This window comes from Lissotriton helveticus, chromosome 1_2 (assembly GCF_964261635.1).
Source record: "Lissotriton helveticus chromosome 1_2, aLisHel1.1, whole genome shotgun sequence".
Classification (NCBI taxonomy): domain Eukaryota; kingdom Metazoa; phylum Chordata; class Amphibia; order Caudata; family Salamandridae; genus Lissotriton; species Lissotriton helveticus.
The window spans coordinates 326654908-326670390 of NC_136058.1; the positions used below are offsets into that span (position 1 = coordinate 326654908).

The 15483-nt window shown below is 43.2% G+C and overlaps 1 non-coding gene across 1 annotated transcript; it reads left to right on the forward strand.

Annotated features, from left to right (window-relative positions):
- The first annotated feature begins 13289 nt into the window (after positions 1-13289).
- Positions 13290-13361, forward strand: TRNAC-GCA (transfer RNA cysteine (anticodon GCA)). Its single transcript has one exon. It is a non-coding gene; the product is annotated as a tRNA-Cys (tRNA).
- The last annotated feature ends 2122 nt before the right edge of the window (positions 13362-15483 follow it).

A 15483-nucleotide genomic window follows, 5' to 3' on the forward strand; every position in this document is an offset into this window, starting at 1 on the left:
TATAGTAAAACAGTACAATTGCATTGAATAAAGTAGGCGTAACAAGTGACAAACGGAAGATAAGAACATATGGGCGTGAAAAGAAGGCGTGCACAGGGCGTGCACGGAGGTGTGTGATGTAAACGTCACAGAAGTGTCATAAGTGGGTGGATACATGGAGGGGGCTTCATGAGCAGCTGGAACCTTTAACCTACTGGTGCGCGCAAACGAGTCATGACGTGTAACTGGGGAGAGGTGGGGGTTCTGACTTCTAGCACCAGAAGAGGAGACTAAAGTCAGTCAGAACGACCTGTACCTATAGCATATCTGATATCTTGTGTTTGGAGTACATGTTGCTTGAATCTAAAAGTCATCAGGGCAAAGGCTACTTGTCACTAAGGCTAGGGCATGCATATATTTCCTCATGTATTGCGTGTGCTATGGATCTTCTATGGATACTAATTCAGTAATTCTCTTGCCTGGAGACAGGAAGACTAGACTATAGATGAAGATGTTTATGCGGTTCGTTAGCTAGGAATGTGAAGCCGGGGAGCTGAACAGATAACTGTAGGCATAACATATTCTTGGCAGGCAGGCAGACTAGCCCAGGCCGGGCACCGCGCTGCTTGGCAAGAAGTAAGTGAAGGGTCAGGGACGCGGGCGGGGCTGCATCTCTCCTCGGAGTGGTTCAGGAGACTGGAGGCTCGAATCTGGTGTCCGGGCCCTGTGAGGCCTAGAAACGGGTGCAACTCGATGATTTATCGTGCACAATGTAAAGACGTTGGCAACATAGGCCTGGAAGCCTAATTCACGTTGCTTTAAGGAGGACTGGATAACTGACATACTAACGTTGGACACAACTATAAATGCGTCTTTATTCGGTCAAGGGAGAAAATATGCATATTAATCATGCACATATAACATATGATGGGGAACACGTAGGGACACACAACAGGGCAAAATTCAATTTTCCTCATTCCCTCCTTGTTCCCTACGTTTCCTTCAGGAAACATCAATATTCATAATACCATCTATCTGTTCATACAGCATCATTTGCTCGTCTTTTATCTTTTGGGAATAGGACTTTGGATGTGGAATACAAGATGTAGCGCACAAGCCGCAAATCGCAGGGCCACATTGTAAACAGAGACAACAACTGAATATGATCATTACTACTACTCCCAGGAATGACAGTACTTTCCATCCCCAGGCAGATATTATACTCCAGAGCCAACCGGACCATGTCCAGGTGCCTGGATTCTGGTGTAGCTGACGGGCTATTTTATGAAGTCTTGTTATTGCTGAATATACAGATTGTGCGTTATTAGGAATGAAAACGCAACAACTAGATCCGATGACTCTACAAGCTCCGCCCCTATCGGCCAGTATGACGTCAAGAACAAGGCGGTTCTGAAGAACAACAAATCTCATAGCAGATTGCTCTTCTGTTAAGTTACCTAGAGCGGAAGTAGTCTCATTCACTACTGCTTCAAGGGTTCTGGTTAACCTGCGTATTAATTTACTATTTTGGATAGGACCTATGAAGAAAAAGAAACCTTTATTGAAATCTGTATACTGTTCTAATGCGGTTTCAGTTTGATCGACAATTGGGGACTCGATCTCCCTTCTATGTCTGACGTGTACTAGATGTGTATTTCGGTGATAATCAGATGGGGCTAGGAAAACTGGTGGCAGTAGGAAGGCAATGTAACATGTTCCATCCCAATCTAGGGGCAAACGTACATATGCAGTCTGACCACATATAAAATATGAATGACGTGAGGCTTTGAAAGTAGATTTCCCACTGTCACTATACTCGACCACAATAGTACAATCACTGTGTCCTAGATGTACTGAACCATTCTTTCTAACACATAATTCGCCTTTCACTGGTAGAACTGTTATAGAAGGCAAATCTGGAGTAGTCTCGGACTGAACATTCAAAACCATGAAGTTGGAGGAGAAATTACCTAGATCATATACTTCATTTTCTAGATCCAACCCTGTCCTATGGGAAAGACCTTCCTTGTCTGGGAAACATGTTCTATTCAGAAGGGACTTGTCGTCTAAGGATGATGTTAATGTAAACCATGCTCCACACGAACCATTGTGTGAAAACGGATAGGGAAAGAGTGGCAGAACTCCCTTCGGTGTCTGGTAAGGGGGGAGTCGACCACACACCCAACAATTAGTGGCATTGCTGGTCTGGTGTGAATAGTGTAACATACGAATAAAAGTATTGTTGCGCATTGCAAGTCGATAGGATAACTCGTGAGGGGGTAATTCACTAAATGTGTGCTCTACTGTATCATTAGAGGAAAAGTGTGAATGTGAATCAAGAGGAGGAAAAAATACATGTAGCATATAACTTATACATGTGATCATAAGACTCAGAAATAACATAAACAATAATGTAACAACACATCTGCTTCGCAGACTTTTACAGTATCTTATTTTCTTGGAGTTTCGTCTATCTCTCTCACTATGTGGGTCTATCTCATACATGTCAGGAACCTGTCTAACCGCTTCACCCGAGAGGGACTTAAACAATTAAACGCTGTCTGACTTGCTAGACCTTAACTTGAGTTTATACTCCTGCTGCGGAGTTTTCTCTAACAGGGGAAGTTTAGAGTCAGTATCGGGGTAGTCCTTGAAAAAAGTCTTTGGACGCAGTCCATGGAAACGCTTGATGTGGCTGGAGTGAAGCCAACCCTTGCGTCCTTCCAGCTTCACGGCGGTCCTTGTGGTCATCAGAACAAGTTTCGGCTCCTTCCAGCGGGGCTCCAGAGGGCTTGAACGATCAAAGTTACGAACGAGAACGAGGTCACCTGGAACGACCTCGTGCGGTTTCACCTGGGTGTTGTCTGGAAAGGCAGCCGCGACCTGTGAACGACAAGAGAGTAGTGCAGACATCAAGGAAGCTAGGTAATCTGTCAGCATATTACTGTCAACATCGGTGATTTTACGTGGCATAGGTGTACCCCACATGTTTGGGGGACGACCAAACACTACTTCAAAAGGTGACAGACCAGATCGGGAGTGAGCGACCATTCTCATGTAGAAGAGGGCAACCGGCAGGGCTACCATCCAATCTACACCTTCCTCTGCACAGACCTTCGCTATTCGTATTTTCAGAGTTTGATTATGTCTCTCGACGAGGCCAGCTGCCTCGGGGTGTCGTACGCAGTGGAACTTCCACTGGTACCCTAACAAAAGTGATACTTGTTTCATGAGTTCGGATGATAATGGCTGTCCGTTGTCTGAATACACGACCCGAGGTAAACCATAACGAGGGAAAAATTCACGAACCAACTGCCTGGCAGTGGTCGCGGCAGTGTAATCTGGGACTGGATTTGCTTCTGTCCATCTGGACAAAGCGCATACAACTACGAGGACATACTTGAAACCTCGACATCGATCCATCTGGATATAATCCATCTGGAGGACTTCAAAAGGGTGGTCAGGAGGATGGAATCCACCTTGTTCCACGGGAACACCTTTACCTGTATTGAACTGACAACAGATCATGCAGGTACGCACTTTCTGCTTCGCTGCTGCTCGTAAATGCTTGTTAAACCAGAGGTTCTGGATGCTATCTAACATGGCTTTTTCTCCTAAATGTGCTGGACTATGTGCTGTATTAATAATGACTTGAACCATAGAGTCGGGGAGAAACCATGTGGCTTTTCCCTTCGTCAACCATCCCTGATCTGTCTGGACCCCTCCTTGTTCAGACCATTTCTTGATTTCGTCTGGGGTAGCATGTGTCTGTATGTCTAGTACATCTTGTGTAGGGTCCTTAACTGTCATACAAGTCTCTGATCTGGAACATCTGTTTTTGTCGTGTTAACTGGAATGTCTGGAGTCTGAGCTGTAAGCTTGGCTGTTCGATCTGCTAGATCGTTACCCTGGGAAATGGTGTCAGTGGCTTTCGTATGTGCTTTGCACTTCATAATGGCAATGGCTGTCGGCAAATGTATTGCTTCTAACAGAGCTTGAATGAGGGAGCCATGCTGAATCTTGGCTCCATGAGAGGTCATGAAACCTCTTTCTTGCCAGAGGACTCCAAAGTCGTGAACGACTCCGAATGCATATCGTGAATCTGTATATATGTTTACTTTCAGGTTCTTAGCTCGTATGCAGGCTTGGGTCAGAGCGATGAGCTCTGCTGCTTGAGCAGACAGGGTGTCAATACGATGTGTTTCTATAACTTCAGTTTCAGTAGTCACTGCATATGCAGCTACTAACTCTCCTGTACTTGTTCTCATACATGAACCATCTACGTAAAGTGTCAGGTCTGGGTCAGGTAATGCAATGTCCGTCAAGTCTTGTCTTGGCTTCGTCATGGTGGTAATAACTTCCACACAGTCATGTGTGGCAGGATTTGATGTAATCGAGGGTAACAGTGTAGCAGGATTTAATATGTTGCAGCGTCTGATTTCTATGTGTGGCTGAAACAGTGTCAGTTCATATCCTGTTAATCGTGCAACTGTCAAATGCTGAGTCTGTGTTCGGTTTAAAAGAACTTCCACGGAGTGTGGAACCTGTACTGCCAGGGAGTGTCCTAACACTATGGAATCACTTTGTCTGATAGCTAGAGCTGTGGCTGCAACTGATTTGAGGCACGCAGGCAAAGCCTGGGCTACTGGATCTAATGTGCTAGAAAAATAAGCACAAGGCTTGTGTTGTCCTGCTTGATCTTGCGTGAGAACAGATAATGCTGTACCATCACGTTCAGTGACAAAAAGTGTAAAAGGCTTACTGTAGTTTGGTGTCGCTAAAACAGGTGCATTACATAAAGCTTTCTTTAACTCATTGAAAACAAGTGTATGTTCCTGGGTCCAAGGGAGGACAGTCGATGTGGCTGCCTCCTGTGTTGTCAACTGTATCAGTGGTTTGGCTAGATATGCGTACTGAGGAATCCATTGTCTGCAGTAGGAAGTGAGGCCGATAAAAGCTCGTACCTCCTTCTGTGTCTTGGGCTGTGGAAGATGTGCTATTAACTGGATATGGTCAGGTGTCAACTGTCTACCCCTCTTGGACAGCAAGTGTCCAAGGTATACCACTTGCTGGACACATAATTGCAGTTTCGAAGGGGACACCTTGTGCCCCATTTCTGCCAGAAAATACAAGACGGTCAGTGATGCACGTTCACAGTCACGTTCTGTACGGGCTGTGATCAATAGATCATCGACATACTGAAGCAGGGCAGTGTCAGTTGGCATGTGAATACTGTCTAGTTGTCGTTTAAGTGCTTGACTGTAAATACTAGGACTTTCTGTAAAACCTTGAGGTGCACGTGTGAATTTATAGCTTCTTCCATTTAAACAGAATCCGAAAAGGAACTGGCTGTCTGGATGAATGGGGTCACTAAAAAATGCGTTCTTGAGATCAATAACAGTAAAGAACGTAGCTTCAGAATCAATGGCAGTCAATAGGGAAGAGATATCTGGAACCACTGGGTACTGGGGTATGATACATTTATTAAGTTCTCGAAGGTCAATTACTAATCCATAAAGTGGAGGTGCATTTGGGTCAGTACGTTTAAGAATCAGAATGATAGGAGAATTACATACATTGGAGTCAGTTTCTACAACTACTCCTTGAGCAATGAGCTCGTCAATGATGTTCGATAAGGCTGCTACAGCCTCAGGTGGTAACTTGTATTGTCGAATTCGGGTTAATACAACACCTTGCTTCAGAGTGACACGATATGGTGTAATGTGCATACAACCTACATCAGTTGGACCTTGCGCCCATAAATGCTGGGGTACATTCAGTAATCTTGGATCAAAATCTCTTAACACATAATGTCCTTTAAAATCACGTAAAAACAATCTCACTCCTTCCGGAGAACAGCATATTACGGCACCTAATTCTTTCAATGTTTTAATACCAAATAAATTTTCAGGACATGATTTCGTAAGTAACAAGTCTGTAGTTCGGGACAATGGACCAACTTCTAGGGAAACTGGTTTCGATATTTCGTTAACAATAGGCTTTCCTGAAAATCCCAGGGAAACATTTCTTGAGCCTGAGAGTGGAGCCCCCGGAACCTCGTCATGACTGATGGTAGTCCTACTTGCCCCTGTATCAATCAGAAACTTTCTGTCTTTCCCTAATACTTGACTGTGTACATAGGGACCCTCTTGATCTACAGGAACCTCGATGAGAGGCAAGCCAACCTCCCTCTCTAGGCTGTTTCATGAATACTGCTGATATTCTGGATAATCTGACTGTGCTTTCTGGTACATCTGTTGTGTAACGTGTTGTGTGGCAGCTATAGGCTGCGGTACTGTAACTGTCTGTTGTGCGTTCTGCGGTGGTTACGAATTTTGCGGAACATGTTCCTGTCTAGGAGGACGCGGTCTCTCTTTTGTCTTACCAGTAGCTATGTTGTGTTTCAGAACTGCACATTCGTTTATATAGTGACCTGGCTGTTTACAGTAATTGCATGTCCCTTTGACGGGAGCTGCAGAATGATTAGCCTGATTCGTACCCCTCTTCTGACCATCTGCTGGAACAGACTGTGCCACCAGTACTTTCATTTTCGTGTCTTTCATACGTCTCCTTTCATGTTCTTGCTCTTCCCTGATTCGGTTCTGGTGATACTGTAACATCTGTAGCATTTGGGACGGGGTATTAGCTTGCCAGGTACTCTCGACTTTCAGTACTCGATTTTTAACTTGTGGTAAAGAATTCTCAACTAGTTTGGTAACAAAAAGATGTGGATACGACTCACTACTTGTTTTCAAGCCGCTATTAATAATGACACATTTCTCAAATCTGGAATAAAAATCACTAGTGTCTTCGTCTTGTTTCTGTTTACAGGCTGAGATGGCATCCCAGTCTTCCTTTTTCGTGGCTAGTAATCTTGGCAAGACCTGTATTAGCAACTCGGGCAATTCTTTGGCTTTTTCCCCGAGACCAGTACCAGGAACTCGTGTGTTATCTTCGTTCTCTAACGCTGTCCAGTCAATCTTTTTCTCTCCCACCTCTCATTCTTTTTCTTTGAGTTTTTCATATATGCCCGCAGGCAGCAGGACCTTTAACATTTTGATGATATCAGGATACGTGTATTCTCCCATACGGAGCATGTCTTTTAATTCACGGTGGAATCCTGCTGGATCTTTATCGTGACAGGGTACTAACTTTTTCATTTCTAGTAGTTCTATTTTCGTTAAAGGGGTGTAAACAAATACTCGTTCGAGGTCACCCCCAGTTCCCTTAACAGGATGCCCTTCTCGCAACGGATTCTGTCTATCTATGTAGAATGGGGGTGGAACAGGAACAAAATGTGGAGTCAGGAACGTTCTGTATTTGTGACGCTGTTCTAAAATGACACTAATCAAATCGGTACCTAGACCTTTCCATCTGTTTAGGAGTAACTCGTTCAATACATTATATAAAGGACCTGGATCAGAATGCTGATCCTCATACAGTGTAATGAGATGCTGGATCATGTACATACCCACCAGTCGCTGTTCGTCTGGGGGCAGCTTCAGAAACATTTGAGCCACTACTTCGTCTGAAAACGTGGTAGAATCACTAGTCCATCGAACTGCTGATCGGGCTAGTTCCTGTTCATGCATGGTACTAAGCTCACTGTAACCTATTCGTAGTTTCAGAACTTTATCGGTAGCCTGGAATAAATGTTCAAGAGAACACTGTTCTGGTACGGGAGGAGGAAAAACTTTCTTGTAGTCTAGGCGTGTGTGTCTATCAAAAGGTCTCGTCCTACCTACATACGCTATTCTGGTGGGATTCTCGGTGTCTACATCTTCGTCTGAAGAGTCATTCTCTTTCTCGGCTACTCTCATTGCTTTCTCCCTTTCGTGTATGCTTATAATTTCTTTACGAATCTTTCTGTACATGGTTTCTATACAATTTTGCGTCTTGTGTTTTCCTTCTGCTATATTGTCACTCCATCTTGTCAGGGCCTTCATCTCGTCTTTGTCTTTATCAGGATGATCTTGTTCTCTTATTAAACAATTTATCAAAAACTGTAAAATCATACTTTGAATCTCGACTTTCCTGTGTGCCATAGCTTCGTGAATACTTTCTGGTTTCTCCCCTGTTCGGATGAAATGATATATTCTGTCTAAATGTTCTTTCATATCTGATATGGTAATCAAAAAGTTTGCAACTCGTCGTAAACGTACGGAATATAATATCATGTGATATTCGCCTGGCACTGGGTCATATCTACAATCAGTAAGGTACTTTTTGAGGGCTTCGTACGTAGCCACTTTTGGCGTGTGCTGTAATGCTGCGTCTCTCAGCGTCAGTCGTTTTGTTTGAGGTGGGGTGATAGGAATACCTCCCCCTGCTCCTCCTGAACTAGAATCGTCAATTAATACTGAATGTGCGGCTGCTGGTAATGTGACTGGTAAAGTAGGCGTACGCAATGTGGGTTGGTCCTGGGGTACTGGCACATTAACAGGATTCCCGGGACCAACGGCTGGAGGCACAGTAATTACATTATTAACAGGGTGTTGAAGTTGAACAGGCGGGGTAGGATTCGTATTAGCATATTCTGGGACAGTGTCGTCTAAATAGGAAGAAAGGAAAATTTCAGCTGCAGTCGGTTTATGACGTGGCTTAGTCGGGACCAATGGTGGCGGTAAATTACAGGGTGTTTCCGGGGTTGCCTTCGGCAAACCCTCGGCGAGAAGGGGATACATACCTTTAATAAGGGCATTTCTTTGTCTGTCTGACTGTTCTGCTCTAACTCGTTCACCTTCTTCTAGTAATTCCCTTTCTTGGGCTTTTTCTGAGGATTCCCTACTTAATTCTGTTTTTCTGAATTCTTTTTCTGTTCTTTTATGCGATTCTTTACGCCACAATTCTATGGCATCTTTCTGGGATTGTCTGGCTTTCTTTTTCCATAATGATTCCTCTACTCTCATGATGCACTCGGCATCCCATGTTCCTGAAACAGGCCATCTATATTTCTCTTCGAGATCTTTGGTATAATCCACCCATAAATCTAGATACAGTATGGCATCTAAGCCATGTTTATGATACATGAAATGTCCAGGACTGTCCCTGGGAGGGACAGGAACTGATTCTTCGAGTAACGCTTTTCTGGTTTTTATCTGACGTAACTTTGAAAACAGAGGCATCTTTGAACGTACTTGAACTTGAACACAATATACAATGAACACAGTAATGAATAGCAAAACAAATCACTCATACCACGACATCAAAATCACATTAAAAACAGTTCGAACAGATACTACCTAATACATTGAAAACATAACACACCGAAAACATAATACTGGAACTTCTCGAGAAGCTATACCAGAGAACAGACTTACTAGAATTACTGGATGCACTGCTAAAACAGTACAGAACATACCGGTCTCCTAAAGAGACACGTCATACCGTATCCACCTACGTGAACACGTCGGACCGGATCTGTGTACCCAAACCCGTCGGACCGGGCACAAATTAATGAACCCGTCTAGATGCGTTCCCAGCAACGGTACTCACCGGGAAGCAAAACTGAAGGCCCCGGACTGGACTGGACTGCTACGACGTCTGGTTGCTGCTACGCACTACGCAGGCGCCTCGGGCTTCGGAAACAGGTGGGCCTCAGGATACCTCGGACCTTGCTCTCTCGGCTTGGGCTCTGGTCGGGACGATCCGCCTTCCTCACCGCCTCGTCTGGATGCCGGACCGCAGTCTCCGTCTCCTCCGTGGGCCTGAGGGAGTTTGAAGCAGAAATATCTGCAGGTGCACAGTAGGGGTCCGTCACGGCTGTAGAAGGGTCAGGGGGCCTGCGTTACATCGCCGGCGCGTGGGGAAGGGGCTCGTTCCTGTTCGGGCGCCATTTATGTGGTAAATAAATAAATAATTACCGGTACTATTTTTCTATGCATTAACTGAAAAGGATAGCTCAATAAATAAGAGGCAGAATCCGTGGTATCTGAGTCATACGGGCTTTAATTAAGTGGCTCGAGCCAATGGACCATCAGGTTCCATCACCTGCTAAGGTTCAGGAAGGGACAGACACAGGAAAAAGAGGGACAGGCGGGACAGCTAATATCTCATTAACATCATACAGTATATATAGTAAAACAGTACAATTGCATTGAATACAGTAGGCGTAACAAGTGACAAACGGAAGATAAGAACATATGGGCGTGAAAAGAAGGCGCGCACAGGGCGTGCACGGAGGTGTGTGATGTAAACGTCACAGAAGTGTCATAAGTGGGTGGATACATGGAGGGGGCTTCATGGGCAGCTGGAACCTTTAACCTACTGGTGCGCGCAAACGAGTCATGACGTGTAACTGGGGAGAGCTGGGGGTTCTGACTTCTAGCATTAGAAGAGGAGACTAAAGTCTGGGATGTCAGAACGACCTGTACCTATAGCATATCTGATATCTTGTGTTTGGAGTACATGTTGCTTGAATCTAAAAGTCATCAGGGCAAAGGCTACTTGTCACTAAGGCTAGGGCATGCATATATTTCCTCATGTATTGTGTGTGCTATGGATCTTCTATGGATACTAATTCAGTAATTCTCTTGCCTGGAGACAGGAAGACTAGACTATAGATGAAGATGTTTATGCGGTTCGTTAGCTAGGAATGTGAAGCCGGGGAGCTGAACAGATAACTGTAGGCATAACATATTCTTGGCAGGCAGGCAGACTAGGCCAGGCCGGGCACCGCGCTGCTTGGCAAGAAGTAAGTGAAGGGTCAGGGATGCGGGCGGGGCTGCATCTCTCCTCGGAGTGGTTCAGGAGACCGGAGGCTTGAATCTGGTGTCCGGGCCCTGTGAGGCCTAGAAACGGGTGCAACTCGATGATTTATCGTGCACAATGTAAAGACGTTGGCAACATAGGCCTAGAAGCCTAATTCACGTTGCTTTAAGGAGGACTGGATAACTGACATACTAACGTTGGACACAACTATAAATGCGTCTTTATTCTGTCAAGGGGGAAAATATGCATATTAATCATGCACATATAACATATGATGGGGAACACGTAGGGACACACAACAGGGCAAAATTCAATTTTCCTCACTTCTCCTGTTCCACAGTTTCAAGGTTGTACTTTCTGGCACAACTTAGTATGATCCTCACACTCTTTCATGATGTATTGACATTTTGTCATTCTGATTTTACCAAAAAGCAGTGGATATAGCTCAGTGGTAGAGCATTTGACTGCAGATCAAGAGGTCCCTGGTTCAAATCCGGGTGTCCCCTCACCCTTTTTTGATTCTGTTGTTTGTAATTGGGACTTTTCATCAATTCCATTTGGATCATCTTTGACAGAGTAAGTGTTCCCTTGGATATTGCACTTTAATAGCATTTCAGTGTTTCCTGCTCAAAGCCTGTGAGTAAATGCAGTTTTTAACACTCGGCTTGGTATTCCCTTTGGGAAATTTCTGAAAATCATTGATCAATTTTGGAATTCGGCTCTTCCTATCACAGCACTAAACAAAGGGAATGGACTATGAAACCAATTGACTACTTTGTTATACTGTTTGGTGCTTTCTTGTATTGCACTGAAGAAATGGCGTATAAAACTTGGCAGCAAAGCAGTCAATCTATTTCTCATTTCACCTGTGTCTTCAGTCTTACATATATTCCACCTCTTCTCTGTGCATGCAAAGTATGTGTTTGTTTGAAGCACTTCATTTTTGTGCAACGTAGGAACTATTTAATTTCTCCTTAAAAGCTCTGCCTACGTGCAAGATGTACGAACTATCATTGCAGTTGCAAGAAGGCTGGTCTGAAGAATCAGGCCATTTGCAAACGCAAAATGGCTTTTTCTGATGTATTAAATGGAAGGTAATCGAAAGGGGTGTTTGGGTGTGCCTTCCAAATACCGAATTGTAGTGGTACGTAGAAATGTTTTTCCACCATAATTTGGCCCAAAACAATCATACTTCATCACCATCTCAGTGATTGTGGTAACCAATCCTCAAATGATAAGGTGTCCCGTAAAAACCTCTTCCCCTTTAAGAATGTTTCAAAACAATCATTGTATGTAGAGGCATTGGTCCTATGTACCACTGCCTATTCAAATAAAATAACAATGAAACAAATAAATCTGTTTTTTAAATAATCCAGTTTTCCTTTAATAAATAATATTAAGGACTACTTCTCCTGTTCCACAGTTTCAAGGTTGTACTTTCTGGCACAACTTAGTATGATCCTCACACTCTTTCATGATGTACTGATATATTGTCATTCTGATTTTACTGAAAAACTGTGGATATAGCTCAGTGGTAGAGCATTTGATTGCAGATCAAGAGGTCCCTGGTTCAAATCCGGGTGTCCCCTCACCCTATTTTGATTCTGTTGTTTGTAATTGGGACTTTTCATCAATTCCATTTGGATCATCTTTGACAGAGTCAGTGTTCCCTTGGATATTGCACTTTAATAGCATTTCAGTGTTTCCTGCTCAAAACCTGTGAGTAAATGCAGTTTTTAACACTCGGCTTGTTATTCCCTTTGGGAAATTTCTGAAACATCATTGATTATTTTGGAATTCGGCTCTTCCTTTCAAAGCACTAAAGAAAGGGAATGGACTATGAAACCAATTGACAACTTTGTTATGCTGTTTGGTGTTTTCTTGTATTGCACTGAAGAAATGGCGTATAAAACTTGGCAGCGAAGCAGTAATCTATTTCTCATTTCACCTGTGTCTTCAGTCTTACATATATTCCACCTCTTCTCTGTGCATGCAAAGTATGTGTTTGTTTGAAGCACTTCATTTTTGTGCAACGTAGGAACTATTTAATTTCTCCTTAAAAGCTCTGCCTACGTGCAAGATGTACGAACTATTATTGCAGTTGCAAGAAGGGTGGTCTGAAGAATCAGGCCATTTGCAAACGCAAAATGGCTTTTTCTGATGTATTAAATGGAAGGTATTCGAAAGGGGTGTTTGGGTGTACCTTCCAAATACCGAATTGTAGTGGTATGTGGAAATGTTTTTCCACCATAATTTGGCCCAAAACAATCATACTTCATCACCATCTCCGTGATTGTGGTAACCAATCCTCAAATGATAAGGTGTCCCGTAAAAACCTCTTCCCCTTTAAGAATGTTTCAAAACAATCATTGTATGTAGAGGCATTGGTCCTATGTACCACTGCCTATTCAAATAAAATAACAATGAAACAAATAAATCTGTTTTTTTAATTGATCCAGTTTTCCTTTAATAAATAATATTAAGGACTACTTCTCCTGTTCCACAGTTTCAAGGTTGTACTTTCTGGCACAACTTAGTATGATCCTCACACTCTTTCATGATGTACTGATATTTTGTCATTCTGATTTTACTGAAAAGCTGGGGATATAGCTCAGTGGTAGAGCATTTGACTGCAGATCAAGAGGTCCCTGGTTCAAATCCGGGTGTCCCCTCACCCTATTGCGATTCTGTTGTTTGTAATTGGGACTTTTCATCAATTCCATTTGGATCATCTTTAACAGAGTCAGTGTTCCCTTGGATATTGCACTTTAATAGCATTTCAGTGTTTCCTGCTCAAAACCTGTGAGTAAATGCAGTTTTTAACACTCTGCTTGTTATTCTCCTTGGGAAATTTCTGAAACATCATTGATCAATTTTGGAATTCGGCTCTTCCTTTCACAGCACTAAACAAAGGGAATGGACTATGAAACCAATTGACAACTTTGTTATACTGTTTGGTGCTTTCTTGTATTGCACTGAAGAAATGGCGTATAAAACGTGGCAGTGAAGCAGTCAACTATTTCTCATTTCACCTGTGTCTTCAGTCTTACATATATTCCACCTCTTCTCTGTGCATGCAAAGTATGTGTTTGTTTGAAGCACTTCATTTTTGTGCAACGTAGGAACTATTTAATTTCTCCTTAAAAGCTCTGCCTACGTGCAAGATGTACGAACTATCATTGTGGTGTTGGGTTCAAATCAGGCCTACATACTCTGCTAAACTCTCGAACGCCTTAGTATAGAAGTTGGCACGGACACTGGAAAAGGTAAAAGACAAGTTTATTAAGACCCCATGGGGTGGTGATACATTCCTACAGCACCCTTCGGCAATGTAAGAAGTAGCACACCGAACATTGGTGCGCGACCTCTTTTATACAGTTTAATAGCAATAAAAAGATAGGCGGTTACAAGTTACACATTTTAGGTACATATAAGGTCATTTTTGGAACACAGCCAGCACGTGGGAGGAGTTCAACGGCACTGGTCAGTTAGTGTGAACATTCCTAAAGAGTGACCAGTTGATGCATAGTGCGCATGTGCGCTTGACCAGTACTAAAAATAGCCTGTTGCCGAGCAGAATAGTGACCATGGGTATCGAGAAAGGACGAAAGGGCACACTGACCACGAGGCAGCGTGTTCATAGGAAACGGAAGTCAGAGGGACTCAAAATGGCCCCCGTTCGTTTTGGTCAAGTTAACAGAAAAGACCGTGTAGCTGTGCTAAACGCTAACTCAGGAGCTGCCAAAACACGACAGACGGCCCTTTTAGCGTTTAGCAAAAGCTACCTCATAGTGGACGTAGTCAGAATGTTCATCCTCAATGTCAATAGCCATTATTTTCAATACTTCATCATTGATCAGTTTCTCTTGCTTATCAATAGCTCGTTTGGACGGAGTACAGGCTGTGATACATACAGAACATAATGTAGGGCCACATTGAATACATAGACAAAGGAAAAATAGTACTCCAATAAAAACACAGAGAATCGTTAATAATTTCCAACCCCAAGTACTAAGCAGGGTCCAGAACCAACCAGAAAAGGTCCATGTTCCATTTTCTGGGTGGATCTCAGCAGCTATCTTATGTAATTTTGTAATCGAATCATATACAGAAGGTGAGTTATCTGGTACGTACACGCAACAACTACTTCCGATGACGCGGCATGCTCCACCTCTATCAGCTAGTATCACATCTAGAACCATTCGATTCTGGAGCGCCACAATTCTGGTAATTTGTAATTCCTCAGTAATATTCCCTAAAGCGGAGGCAGTTTCGTTAGCGACTGCTTCCACCACACGCGTAAGCCGCCTTATCTTCCTGCTATTCAATGCAGCTCCTACAAATGAGAATAACCCCAAATTAAAATCTACATATTGTTGTAAAGTGGTATCAGTCTGGTCTATTTCATCAAGATCTACTGTTCGTTTGACCCTGTTCAGTATGAAATCATGGTACAGAACGTAATCATTGTGGTACATGGGAGGAGCAATAAATACAGGTGGTAATACAAAAGCTATATAACACGTTCCTAACCATCCCAATGGTAGACGATGGTATCCCTTATTTCCACAAATGAAATACGTGCTATGTGAAGCTACAAATGCAATTCCAGTTGATGTATCAAAGGTAAGTGTAATATTACATTCACTGCGGCCTACAGGGATTGTACCTTTATTTCTAATGCACAAATCTGCTTTTGTATCAATGACTGTTATCATATGCGAGCTCGTCACATTTATAAGTCTTTGATTCGTATATACACGAGGTGTAGAAACATTGTCCGGACGGTACTCT